Source organism: Papaver somniferum, chromosome 7 (genome assembly GCF_003573695.1).
Source record: "Papaver somniferum cultivar HN1 chromosome 7, ASM357369v1, whole genome shotgun sequence".
Classification (NCBI taxonomy): Eukaryota; Viridiplantae; Streptophyta; class Magnoliopsida; order Ranunculales; family Papaveraceae; genus Papaver; species Papaver somniferum.
The window spans coordinates 108,355,288-108,369,831 of record NC_039364.1 but is presented as its reverse complement, the minus strand read 5'-3'; positions in this window follow the sequence as shown (position 1 = coordinate 108,369,831).

Sequence of the window (14,544 nt, the reverse complement as noted above, 5' to 3'; positions counted from 1 at the left end):
AATCTAAATAACCTAATGCTAATTCCACCCTGACTGAACTAAGTTACCCCCCAAGTAAATGTAATTCAAAATACAATGAAAGTAACTTGCAGTATCATGACATTGCCCCTCCCATTTAGAGATCTTCGTCCTCAAGGATGAAATCTGGAAACTGAGCTTGTAGGTGGGCAGCATCCTCTGTGGCAGAATTTCACCATTGTACTGAGATCTGTTTAATTTTGGAAGTGCCCCTAAGAGTATTTCCTTTGTTTAGGACAACAACAGGCTCTACTACAAACTGACCTGCATGATCCACCAATGGTAACTGAGGAGGTAGAGCTGCCTGTAATCCCATCTTCTTCTTTAATTGGGAAACATGAAAAACTGGATGTTGTCATATGCCTGGCATCTGCATTCTTCACTTAGCTTGCCAAAGAGATCGATACAACGCACAACCTGTGATATTTCAATTATATAAAAAAATATAATGCGGAATTGAAATAACAAAGACACCAGAAGTTTTGTTAACGAGGAAACCACAAATGCAGAAAAACCCCGGGACCTAGTCCAGACTGAACACCACACTGTATTAAGCCGTTACATACACTAGCCTACTACAAACTAATTAACTTCGGTCTGGACCGCAGTTGAACCCTCATCAATCTCACACTGATTCAAGGTACAGTTGCGCTCCTTACGTCTCTGATCCTAGCAGGATACTACGCACTTGATTCCCTTAGCTGATCGCACCCACAACTAAGAGTTGTTACGACCTAAAGTCGGAGACTTTAATAAATAAATCTGTATCACACAGAAGAGTTTACAAGGATAGATAAATCCGTCTCCCACAGATAAACCTAAAAGTTTTGTTCTGTCTTTTGATAAAAATCAAGGTGAACAAGAACCAATTGATAAAACGGACTTATTTTTTTTCCGAAGAACATCCTAGTATTATCAATCACCTCACAATAATCTAAATCTTATGGTAGCGAAACTAGATATTGCGGAATCACAAACGATGAGATGAAGATGTTAGTGATTTCTTTTTATCTTGCCCTATCGGAGATATAATCTCAAGTCAATTATTCAATTGAACTGGTACGATAGAAAATCACAAGATCAGATCACTCAACTACAAGATAAGTACTTTCGTCTGGCTTCACAATCCCAATGAAGTTTTTCAGTCGTTAATCGACAAGGTCTCGAGAAGAAACCTACGATTAAAGGAGAATCGACTCTAGCAAACCAACTAATATCACACAGGAGGTGTGGGGATTAGTTTTGCACAGTTGCTAGACGTTTCCTTATATAATTTTCAAATCATGGTTTGCAATCTAAGTTACCTTGGTAATAAAGCATTGAATAATCACCGTTAGATGAAAAACCTGATTTATCCAAGCTAATATCTTTCAACCATTAGATCGAAACTCAGCTTGTCACATACAAATGAAATGTATTCATTTAGGTTTGAGTAACCGTACCTAAACGTGTACATTGCTTGGTTCACAAATGGTTAACCAATGGTTATCCATATGAGTGCTTTCATATCAATCGTATTCATCTTTCTCATAACTAGTTCAAGAGTTGTTCAATTGCTTAGGTCTTTATACATAGACACAATTGAAACAAAATCGGTTTGATTCATTTGAATCAACTCATGAACAATATACCCACGGTTTGCAAAGATTGCATTCCTTATAATTTATTGTTTTAAGTTCATGGACTACCGATTTGAGAAATAACTAGCTTGGGTATGCGTACCTTAGCTACCGGATTTTGAGTTGGTTTTAGTTTCCAAACTCAGCGGACTTTTTCGAGTGAAAAAGTTCTGCCAGTACGCGTACGGGTATGCGTACCTAAGGTGACTGGTTTTTGAGTTCGTAAACTTCAAACTTAGCAGAATTTCACGGACGTGAATTTCCGCCAGTACGCGTACCCAATCTGTCCCCTTCACCAATACCGCATGCACACATATGCATGCACTTGGTTTCCGGCACATGGATTTATACACAAATGTGCGAACACACTAAATGCTTACATCCGTAGGTGGTTACATATTCTCAACTCTACATTTCAATCATTGAAACATTCTTCTATAATGTTATAACAGTCGTTATACATAAAGAATCGACTATCGTCATCAAAACTATTTTCAAGATTGAAACGTCATCTTGACTTTCGTCACGGGTAAAGATGAAGATGGTTAAAGCAAAATCTTACCAACACGTATTTAGAGAAAAAGATAGGCGAGTAAACTCGGCTCGAAATAGAAAATGTGTATGTATGAAAACTATCATACCTATACGACTTTGTCTCAAGAGTAGGAGATAGAGTAGATAGACTTTTGAGTGATATATAAGTTCAAGTCTCCACATACCTTTTGGTCGGATGAAGTTCCACCGGTTCTTTGAGTAGTTCTTCGTCTTTGCAAGATAATCGCCATGGAGTCTAGAGATCAACTATTCCTAACTATCCTAGACCGAGACTTAGTCATAAGTATGCTAGAAATCAAGACATATAGTTTCGATCACTAATATTGACAAACATGCTTGAGATAGCAACGCATGCGAGTTCGACCGAGCAATGCTCTAACAATCTCCCCCTTTGTCAATGTTAGTGACAGAACTATCAGTACATATGGATTAAAAAATAAATAAAACTTTGTAGCTTCTCGTCCACATGCTTGATCTCCTTGGTGCTTCAGCGTTACTTGAAAATTTCGTCTTTTCCAAGTACTCCCATGATTCTATAGATGTTCAATTCAGCATCATAGTTGTTGAAGTTCCGTATCCATAACAATGAGAAAACAAAAGCTCTTGATCATTGTTATACAGTGTCATAGTATTATTACACAGCATCAAAGTTCTCATATCACAACTTCGACAACAATACTATGGTGATATGTATCACTCCTCCTTAGTCAATACTTTCGTCTCAACATGAAAACCACTCCCCCTTACATAATGACCCATAAAGCACGTAAATCAAATGTATTTGTAGTGTGAACTACACATTAATTCTCCCCCTTTTTATTAATAAAATTGGCAAAGGTACGAAAACGGGATCCTAATGAAATTTCCACGAAGACGCTTCAAGACCAAAGAAAAGTACATATCAACTTGTTTAGATGGAATCATAAAGCCGAGGCTAAATGCATTCATCAAGGAGTTTATAAAGATACAAGATAACCCCTAAATAATTCCACAGCCGCACTCCCCACAAAGATATGGAAATTAAGCACAAGTTCAAAAGAACTCTCCCCCATTTGATGTCATTCCCAAGAGAACAACAAGAGCGAACTTACTTTTACAAGAAAAGAAGGATTTTCTTGGACACCAAAAACCGTGAAGAAATGATTTTCTATATCCAAAATTCTCAATTAAACTAACCACAAGAGAACCCATGAATAATTTAATCGGAATACACAACCAAAATAACCACAAACGAATTTATGATTAATCTAGTTGGAAATGCTCGACAAGAAAGCTTACGGAGCTACGACTAAGTTCACCATAAAATAATTATTAACTCAATCGTCTTATGCTCAACACAAGAAAAAACTTATGGAGCATTGCAGTATACACATAAAATATGGATCAGGGAATGATCAATACTGCTGCATATACAAGGATTCATTTTATTTTCCATCACTATTTGCACAATGACATACAATAGACATAATCCTTGTGAACAAAAGATTTTAACCTATCTTCCATCAAAAATTGACATAAAAGGCATAACTTCTGTTTGTCAAAAGTTCATTCCTCCTTCTATCAACACATGCATATCGACATATAAAGGAGATAACTTTTGACATCATATGGGACAATAATAGTTCACGGATGCAAACACACATATACCATAAAATATTGCAATATATAAAACCATAAAGATTAATACTGCAAAAATCATCTTCCAAACAATTTTAGAATTTAAATAAATAAACCTAAAAAAAATAAAGATGAAAAACGATGGACATAGCTATGTGAACTCACAATAATTTCTATTCCAAACTCTAGTTATTCTTCCTAAAACATAAGAAATAAATTCTCATAAGAATATTTTCTAGACATTGATATCTTTGAGAAATTCTGCATCGTTCCCGAACTCCTTGTCTTCAACAACCATTGGAACATAAGGTTCGTGGAGGAAGGAGTCAATACCAACAAACCATCTTGGCTGAAGATGTCGAACCGGGCCTTCCTGAATTTCCAAAGATCTTAACACACAAGCCTTTATTTGTCGAATCTCCTTTCTTGTCTCTTTCAACTTATCAAGAACATCAGAGATCTTCTGAGAGTTAGAAGGAACTGCCCTTGGCTTCCTCACATTCTTTCTTTTTCTTTTCAATGATGGAGACACCGGAGATTTTTCTTTTTCCTTGGTGATTGATGGCTTAACAATCATATTGATATCTTTTCCATCTGAAGACATGATGCTTGAAGTATCCATGAAAGCACGGTTGTGTGAGAGGATTTCACAATAATTCAACTTCAACAAGCAGTCTTAAGATATAAAGAATATCAGAGAAGAAAAAAGGAATGTAGGGATTTGAGACCTTTAAACAGGTTCGTACACGTCCAACTCACAACCCTATAAAGAGCGGAATTGTCGATAATAACCCTCTTTTTTTGGCAAATCAGTCCCTTCCAATATCAACAGTGATATGAAGAAATTTCAAGGCCAAACAACTCAAAGTTAAAAAAAAAAAACATATATTTTTTTTATTTGAGCTCAAGGACTTCATGGCGATTCATCATACAACGACGAAGATCTACTCAAAGAACCATGGAACTTCATCAACAAAAAGGTATGTGGAGACTTGAACTTATCTATCACTCAAAAGTCTATCTATTATATCTCCTACTTATTATGAGACAAAAAGTCGTATGCTATATAGACTGGATCATACACATTTGATATTTCGAGCAGAGTATATCTCGCATATCTATATCTCGAAATCATGTGTTGGTAAAGCGTTTCGCTTTGATCAAGTTTATCTTCACCTAGTGATGAAAGTCATGAAAAGTTTCAATCACTTAGAGAATTGCTCTGACGCGAAACGGTCCGTGAATAACGACTATATAACGTCCTCTGAGAATGTCTCAATGGTTGGAATGAGAGTTTATATTACATAACCATGTATTCCTTGAACCAAAGTTTTCGAACTTTTTCGATCAAGAGAAATCATAAGGATAGTGGAATTGGCTTGCCAAGTCCGTGAACCCAGTCCGTAGACTCAGTCCGCGAACTGTCGGAAGTTCTCGACCGAGAATTTCTGCTGGGATTTCCAAAACTCGTTTGTGTGCTTAGTCCGCGAACTGGAGGAAGTTCTCTTGTCGAGAATTTTTGCTGAGTTTGGAAAACTCAACCGGTTAACTTAAGTCTGCGAACTTGTTTGTGAGATTAAGTGGTTATGATCTAAAGATGTGCTCTGAACATGAAACTTAAATTACTAAGGAATGCTTTATGCAAACCGTGGCTAATGTTCATGAGTCGATTCAATCGAATCGAATCATCTTTGTTTCAATTGTGTCTTGTGTAGTTACATAAGATCTCATAGCAATTGAACAACTCTCTAACTAGTTCATCTTGAAGTCATTTGAACTAGTTCTGGTGAAGAAGAGCAAGGTTAATATGAAATGCTCATATGGTTAACCATTTGGTTACTATGTTGAACCAATACACCAGTACACGTTTGGGCACGGTTTTCACAAACCCAGTAATCGTATACTACAAGTGTGTGTGACAAGCTAAGTTTTCGATCTAACGGTTGAGAAATATTAGCTTGAATCTAAATCGGGTTTTCATCTAACGGTGAATATGGATTGCTTTGTAACCAAGGCAAAACCCTGATTTGAAGACTATATATATGATACATCTAGCATTGGGCAAAACTAATCCCCACACGTCTGTGTGCTACTAGTGCGCTCGCTAGAGTCGATCTCCATTAACCTTTGATTTTATTCTCTAAAATCAGGTTAACGACTTAAAAACTTCATTGGGATTGTGAAGCCAAACCGATACTACTTTTATCGTAGTTGTGTGATCTGATCTTGCATCTTCTATCGTACGAGTACAATCTTTGATTGGCTTGAGATCGTGAGAGTTCTCCGATAGGCAAGATATAAAAAGTAATCGCAAACACCTTCGTCTCATTGTTTGTGATTCCACGACATCTTGTTTCGCTAGTCGATTAGGATTGTTGTGAGGTGATTGTTTAATCTAGGCTGTTCTTCGGGAATATAAGTCCGGATTATGAATTGGTTCCTGTTCACCTTGATTATTATCAAAAGACGGAACAAACTCTATTAGGGTTTATCTGTGGGAGACAGATTTATCCTTTGATAGACTTGTCTGTGTGAGACAGATTCGTTTATTGTTTAAGCCTGCAATTTTGGGTCGTAGCAACTCTTAGTTGTGGGTGAGATCAGCTAAGGGAATAAGTGCGTAGTATCTTGTTGGGATCAGAGGCGTAGGAGTGCAACTGTACCTTGGATCGGTGTGAGACTGATTGGGGTTCAACTACGGTTTAGTCCGAAGTTAGCTTGTAGTAGGCTAGTGTCTGTAGCGGATTAATACATTGTGTATTCAATCTGGACTAGGTCCCGCGGTTTTTATACATTTGCGATTTCCTCGTTAACAAAACTTCTGGTGTCTGTGTTATTTCTTTTCCGCATTATATTTATTATATAATTGAAATAATACAGGTTGTGCGTTAAGATCATCAATTGGAAATCCAACGTTTGGTTGTTGATTGATATTGATTGATCCTTGGACATTGGTCTTTGGTACCTTCCAAGTTATCTCTCTTTAATCAAGACTCGCAGTTTGCTTGAGTAAGATTAAATCGAGAGATTGAGATATTAACTCATTGAGATACTTTTTATCTAGATTGAGTCTGACTGTCTAGTTGATTCACTAGCAAAATATTTCAGAGTTAGTCCATACAGATTGATAATCGAATTATTGGGTGGTGTTGTTAGACCCCCGCTTTTTTAATTGGTATCAGAGCAGGAAAACACGTTTAATACCTCATCAGTCTGTGTTTGTAGCGATCTGACTATATGGACCATAAATTCTCAATTGACGCTTCACCAGGTTTAAAAAACAATCGTAGGAAAAGGTCTGATAAACTGGTTACTCTTCAAAAGAGATTGGAAGAACAAATCCGGATCCATTCTGATCTTGTTGCAGAAATTGCAACTCTTAAGGATTTGATATCCAATAAGAGTCCCTCATTGGATCTGAGAGAATCCGGCTGTTCCTTTCCAAAGGATTGTCACCATTCAGATAATGTTCAACGTTCGCTTGTTGAGAAATCTGATGTGACTAGGAACAGCTCAGACAAATTCCAAGGGTCCTGTTTTTATGGATGTTCATCCGATCATCCTAAAAAAGTCTGTATGTATTCTTTAAAGAGTCTGGAGGCTGTGAGTAATCCTTGCAAGAATACAATGCAACTTTGTGTTACTCAAAAAGGACGTACAACACTGTCAGGAAATCCCAAACAAAAAAGTACGAATAGTATGGGTAATCTTACTTTGTGTACTACCTCTTCCCTTCTATGGTGTGGTGACAGATGTTGTGGCCCGTTTCTACATTTGTTAGGCGATTCTCCACTTTGTGTGTCATCTATCGTTTCGGAAAAAGGAAAAGACTCTACAACCAACACAAAAGGACAACTTCCAGCTGGTTGTTATTCTTCTCAATTAGAACCAGGAAATATTGATATAAATCTAAACATACCCTCTTGGGAGAAGACAATGGGTGATGAGTTAGATCAACTTCACAGACAAGTTGTGTGGAACCTTATACCGTGCAAGTCCAAAGTCTATATTACTGGTTCGAAATGCGTATCCAGGAATAAGGGAGATTATTTAGACAATTTCAGAGATAATCTTAGGCTCATTCCTCAAGGACACTCACAAGAATTTGTGTCCAAAGAAACGCTTGTTCCTACAGAATGTTCCTTGTCCTTTCAACCTACTTATAACTGTCGCAGGTCTTATATGACAAGCACTTACAGGGACAAGAGAAGAAGAATCACCGCTCATGTGCCTTACTGTATAAAGTCACTACGGGATAAACAAGGGGAGGTTTTTGGTCCCATCGGTTCTTCTTAACCCTAGTCGTTCGCGTCCGCATATTTGCTTGAGAAAATGGGGATTTACGTCTTTTGGCTCAAGGTGTATATTTTTGGTTAAAAGATATTGTTTATAAATATCTCTAAAAATACAAAAGCTTTTGGTTGTCCAAGTTTTTCTTTTTTCGTCCGCAAACGGTGCGTCTCAAGTCTTCTGTTCCATGGCACCTGTTACCAGATGCAGCACAAGCAGGAATGCAACTCTGGCAACAAACGTACGTCAGTGTACTGGAATCCACTCAACAAGTTTGAAGAAAGTGAAGGCCACATTCAATGGTAAAAATCCTTCCTCAAACTAGTTCTTGTCTTCTTATCAAAGTGATGTAAACTTCAGGAACCTGGTAAAATATTTCATCAGCAAAAAAAACAGCTTAAAATCTCGGATCGCTGCATCCTTAGAAGATATAATTCACTATGAACGAATGTTGTCTCAATCTACAAACAATGTACAAGAACTGGAAAAAGAACTCAGTAAGTTGACAATGTTCTCAAAAGATTTGAAGGAGTTAAATGATCCCATTTTCAATGAATTTTTCAATAATGAGAAGGAGTTCTCTGAAAAGGCCCTGGAAGAGATGATTGCTGGCTAGTAAGTCTTATTTTTGGATTAGTTGGAAGAATAACTAGCAGTTTTGAATAGCGAAGATTGTGACTACACATAGCTATTTTTATTTCATCTTCTTATGTTATTTTTTAGGTTTTTGGTTTAAAAAATTATAAAAATATTTGGAGGATGATGTTATTGCGGTATTAATCTGTTTGATTTTTAAGTATTGCAATATTTTTATGGGATATATATTGTTTGCGTCCATGAACTTGAAGGTCCCATATGTTGTCAAAAGTAAAGTCGTTCATGAATTGGTATTCGTATTGATGACAGGACGAATGGACTTTTGACAAATACAAAAGTTATGCCTATGTAGTCATGTATTTGATGGAAAATAGGATGAAATCTTTTGTGTGGCAAGGATAAAGTCTATTATGTCATTATGTATATAGTGATGGAAAGATAGAATAGATCCTTGTATGATATCCACGGTATTTATCTTCATTGATCCATTCTTTTTGTTTACCGTGAAGGATCCATTGTGTGTCTCATGTTGAGCACCTTACAACTAAGTCGATTAATGTTGTCTTTGTTGGTTGTTCCATAAGATGATATATGTTGAGCATTAGGAACTAAATTAATCAACTTGTTTGGTTATTTAGTTTGTACTCCATAAGCTTTTCTTTCTTATGGTGAGTACATGTACGGTTAAGGTTGTCATGTTCTATGACGAACTTAGTCAGGGTTCCGTAAGTTCGCTTATGTTGAGCCCAAAAAATAATTGAATTGATTACTTCGGTGATTAGTTTGGTTATTTGTATTCCAATTAGATTAATTATAGGTTCTCTTGTAATTAATCTAGTTGAGTTTTCATATATTCCACAAGTCCTTGTGTTGAGTATATGAATGGCTATACTAATCATGTTCTTGTGGTTAATGTAGTCGTATATTCCGTAAGGTTTTCCTTATGTTGAGTATATGAACGGTTAAGTTAGTCATCTCCGTATGATTAAATTAGTTGTAGCTCCGTAAGTTTATTTATGTTGAGCACAATCAATTAAATTGATCACTTTTGTGGTTTGATTTAGTTGCATATTTCAATTAAATTAATCATGGGTTTACTTGTGATTAATTTGGTTGAGTTTTGGATATAGAAAATCATTCCTATGGTTTTTGGTGTCCAATTAAAAATCCTTCTTTTCTTTCGAAATTAAGGCCGCTCTTGTTGTTCTTTCGGGAATGACATCAAATGGGGGAGAGTTCTTTTGAACTTGTGCTTAATGGTGATATCTTGCGGGGTGTGCGGCTGTGAAATTTTATAGGGGTTATCTTGTATCTTAAAACTCTTTGATGAATGCTCTTAGCTTCGGCTATAAGATTGCATCTAAATTAAGTTGGTATGTATTTTTTTTCTTTTGGTCTATGAAATGTCTCTTGTGGAAATTTCATTATGATCCCGTTCTTTTACCTTTGCCAATTTTATTGACAAAAAGGGGGAGAAATAACGTAGTTCACACTACAAATACATATGGTTTTCGGATCATTGTGTAAGGGGGAGTGGTTTCCATGATCGAGATAGAATATTGACTAAGGGGGAGTGATACATATCACCATAGTATTATTCTTAAAGTCGTGATACAATTGGACTTTGATGTTACATGATGATACTATTACAATGTATAATAATGATCGAGACTCTTGATTTCTATTATTGTTATAGCTACGGATCTTCAACAACGATGGTGCTAAACTTACAACCTTTGGGATCATTGGAGTAATTGGAAGGACGAAGATTTCGAGGAACGTTGAAGATTAAACTATGGAATAAGAGCCACTAAAGTTTATCTTTTTTATATTCCATATGTATTAATAGTTTTGTCACTAAAATTGACAAAGGGGGAGATTTTTAGAGCATAGCTCGGTCGACCTCGCATGCGTTGCTATATCAAGCATGCTTGTCAATGTTAGTGATCAAAACTATAAATCTTGATTTCTAGTCTATTATAGCTAAGTCTCATACTAGGATAGAAAAGTGTAGTTGAGTTCAAGGACTTCATGGCGATTCATCATACAACGACGAATATCTACTCAAGGAACCGTGGAACTTCATCAACAAAAAGTTATGTGGAGACTTGAACTTATCTATCACTCAATAGTCTATCTATTCTATCTCCTACTTCTTATGAGACAAAAAATCGTATGCTATATAAACTGGATCATACACATTTGATATTTCGAGCTGAGTATATATCTCGAAATCATGTGTTGGTATAGCGTTTCGCTTTGATCAAGTTTATCTTCACCTAGTGACGAAAGTCATGAAAAGTTTCAATCACTTTGAGAATTGCTCTGACGCGAAACGGTCTGTGAATAACGACTATATAACGTCCTTTGAGAATGTCTCAATGGTTGGAATGAGAGTTTAGATTACATAACCATGTATTCCTTGAACCGAAGTTTTCGAACTTTGTCGATCAAGAGAAATCGGAAGGATTTTGGAATTGGCTTGCCAAGTCCGCGAACTGTCGGAAGTTCTCGACCGAGAATTTCTACTGGGATTTCCAAAACTCGTTTGTGTGCTTAGTCTGCGAACTCAGTCCGCGAACCTAGTTCGCGAACTGGCGGAAGTTCTCTTGCCGAGAATTTCTGCCGAGTTTGGAAACTCAACCGGTTAACTTAAGTCCGCGAACTTGTTTGTGAGCTTAAGTGGTTATGATCTAAAGATGTTTTCTGAACATGAAATTTAAATTACTAAGGAATTCTTTATGCAAACTATGGCTAAAGTTCATGATCCGATTCAATCGAATCGAATCATCTTTGTTTCAATTGTGTCTTGTGTAGTTACATAAGATCTCATAACAATTGAACAACTCTCTAACTAGTTCATCTTGAAGTCATTTGAACTAGTTATGGTGAAGAAAAGCAAGGTTAATATGAAATGCTCATATGGTTAACCATTTGGTTACTATGTTGAACCAATACACTAGTACACGTTTGGGAAAACCCAGTAAACGTATACCACAAGTGTGTGTGACAAGCTAATTTTTCGATCTAACGGTTGAGAAATATTAGCTTGAATCTAAATCAGGTTTTCATCTAACAGTGAATATGGATTGCTTTGTAACCAAGGCAAAACCCTGATTTGAAGACTATATATAGGAGACATCTAGCATTGGGCAAAACTAATCCCCACACGTCTGTGTGCTACTAGTGCGCTCGCTAGAATCGATCTCCATTAACCTTTGATTTTCTTCATTAAAATCAGGTTAAAGACTTAAATACTTCATTGGGAATGTAAAGCCAGACCGACACTACTTTTATCGTAGTTGTGTGATCTGATCTTGCATTTTCTATCGTACGAGTACAATATTTGATTGGCTTGAGATCGTGAGAGTTCTCCGATAGGCAAGATATAAAAAGTAATCGCAAACACCTTCGTCTCATTGTTTGTGATTCCACGACATCTTTTTTCGCTAGTTGATTAGGATTTTTGTGAGGTGATTGTTTAATCTAGGTTGTTCTTCGGGAATATAAGTCCTGATTAGCAATTGGTTCCTGTTCACCTTGATTATTATCAAAAGACAGAACAAACTCTTTTAGGGTTTATCTGTGGGAGACAGATTTATCCTTTGATAGACTTGTGTGTGTGAGACATATTTGTTTATTGTTTAATCTTGCGATTTTGGGTCGTAGCAACTCTTAGTTGTGGGTGAGATCAGCTAAGGGAATCATGTGCGTAGTATCCTGCTAGGATCAGAGGCGTAAGAGTGCAACTGTACCTTGGATCGGTGCGAGACTGATTGGGGTTCAACTACGGTCCAACCCGAAGTTATCTTGCAGTAGGCTAGTGTCTATGGCGGCTTAATACAGTTTGTGTATTCAATCTGGACTAGGTCCCGGGGTTTTTCTGCATTTGCGGTTTCCTCGTTAACAAAACTTCTAGTGTCTGTGTTATTTCTTTTCCGCATTATATTTATTATATAATTGAAATAATACAGGTTGTGCGTTAAGATCATCAATTGGAAATCCAACCTTTGGTTGTTGATTGATATTGATTGATCCTTGGACATTGGTCTTTGGTACCGTCCAAGTTATCTCTCTTTAATCAAGACTCGCAGTTTGCTTGAGTAAGATTAAATCGAGAGATTGAGATATTAACTCCTTGAGATACTTTTTTATCTAGATTGAGTCTGACTGTCTAGTTGATTCTCTAGCAAAGTATTTTGGAGTTAGTCCATACAGATTGCTAATCGAATTATTGGGTGGTGTTGTTAGACCCACGCTTTTTCAATAATGATTTGTCCACCATGACCCTTTTGTACGGAATCAATGGAGCTCTGGCTTTCCACATGTTTAGACCAGATTTTCCTCTCTAATAGTCTATATCTTTCTTTGGAAACCAGTCTTTTCGAAGAGGACAAGATCTTACATACCTTAGCTGTTTTCTCCACGAGCTTAAGCTTATTAGCTAGACGATCTGCTCTTCATTGAAGCTTGTTGACATATCTCATCTTGTGTTTGTACTTGAAAGACTTTGAAAATTCATGTCCCTTGAGAGAGAAATAGGAGCATGTCAACGCAAAGGATGGTTCAGGGGCCTTTGAAATGCAGGCTGCTAGGCACAAAGTAGATCCTGAAACATTAAGAAATGGGTCTCCAGAAGATGGGTCAATTGATTCTTCCATCTTGATTGGGCTCTCTTATAAAAGATTATCAAGATTGATGTATGTATTGCTACAATTATCAAAATCAATATTTTCACATAGAAGAGCACTTTATTTTTTGTCTTCATCAGAATCATAATTGTCAGACATCTCATCAAGTGTCGCAGCAAGACCTTTGTTCCCAGTGTATTTTCTACGATTTGGGCACTCGTTTGCAAAATGACCAAAACCCTTACACTTAAAGCACTGAGGCATATCCTCGTCATCAGTTTCATCAATGTCCCTGTTTTTAGGAGGAATATGATGATGAGGTTTGACTGATGCCTTTGGCTTATCTCTAGAGAACCGTTTACTTCTCTTCAACAGAAGATCCTTAAACTGTCTTATGATCATCGAGACCGATTTGTCAAGATCTTCATCTGATGAATCCGTCTCAGAGTGATCATCTTCAGAGATATACACATTTTTACTTTTATCAAGTAATTTTGTGTCTTTCAGTGCTTTGAACGCAACATACTTAGATTTGGACGAGTGTTCGTGATCAAAGATCTTAAGCTTCCCAACCAGTGTATTTCTGGAGAGGTTATCAAGGTTATTTCCCTCAACGATGGCGTGCTTCTTAGAATCGTATCTAGATGGCAGCGATTTGAGAATTTTCATCACAATGTCCTTTTCAGGAATAGTCTTACCCAATGCAAAAGATGCATTAACAATTTCAGACACTTTGTGATTAAACTCATCAAATGAATCCTCATCTGCCATACGAAGGTTTTCCCAATCGGAATTAAGGTTTTGAAGCCTAGCTTCCTTTTCACGGGTATTTCTGAAAAAGAGGGGGTCTAACAACACCACCCAATATTTCGATTAGCAATCTGTATGGACAATCTCCGAAACACTCTACTAGAGAATCAATTAGACAGTCAGACTCAATCTAGAATATAGTGTCTCAAGGAGTGATTACCTCTCTCTTGTTTTGATTTACTCAAGCTAAACAATAGCGAGTCTTTTATAATCAAACACAAGAAATAACTTGGACGGTATCAAAAACCAATATCCAAGTGTTAATCAACGAAATCAACAATCACAAGATTGGATCTCTAATTGATTAAGCTTCAACGCACAACCTGTATTATTTCAATCATATAAACAAATATAATGCGGAAAAGAAATAACACAAACACCAGATATTTTGTTAATGAGGAAACCGC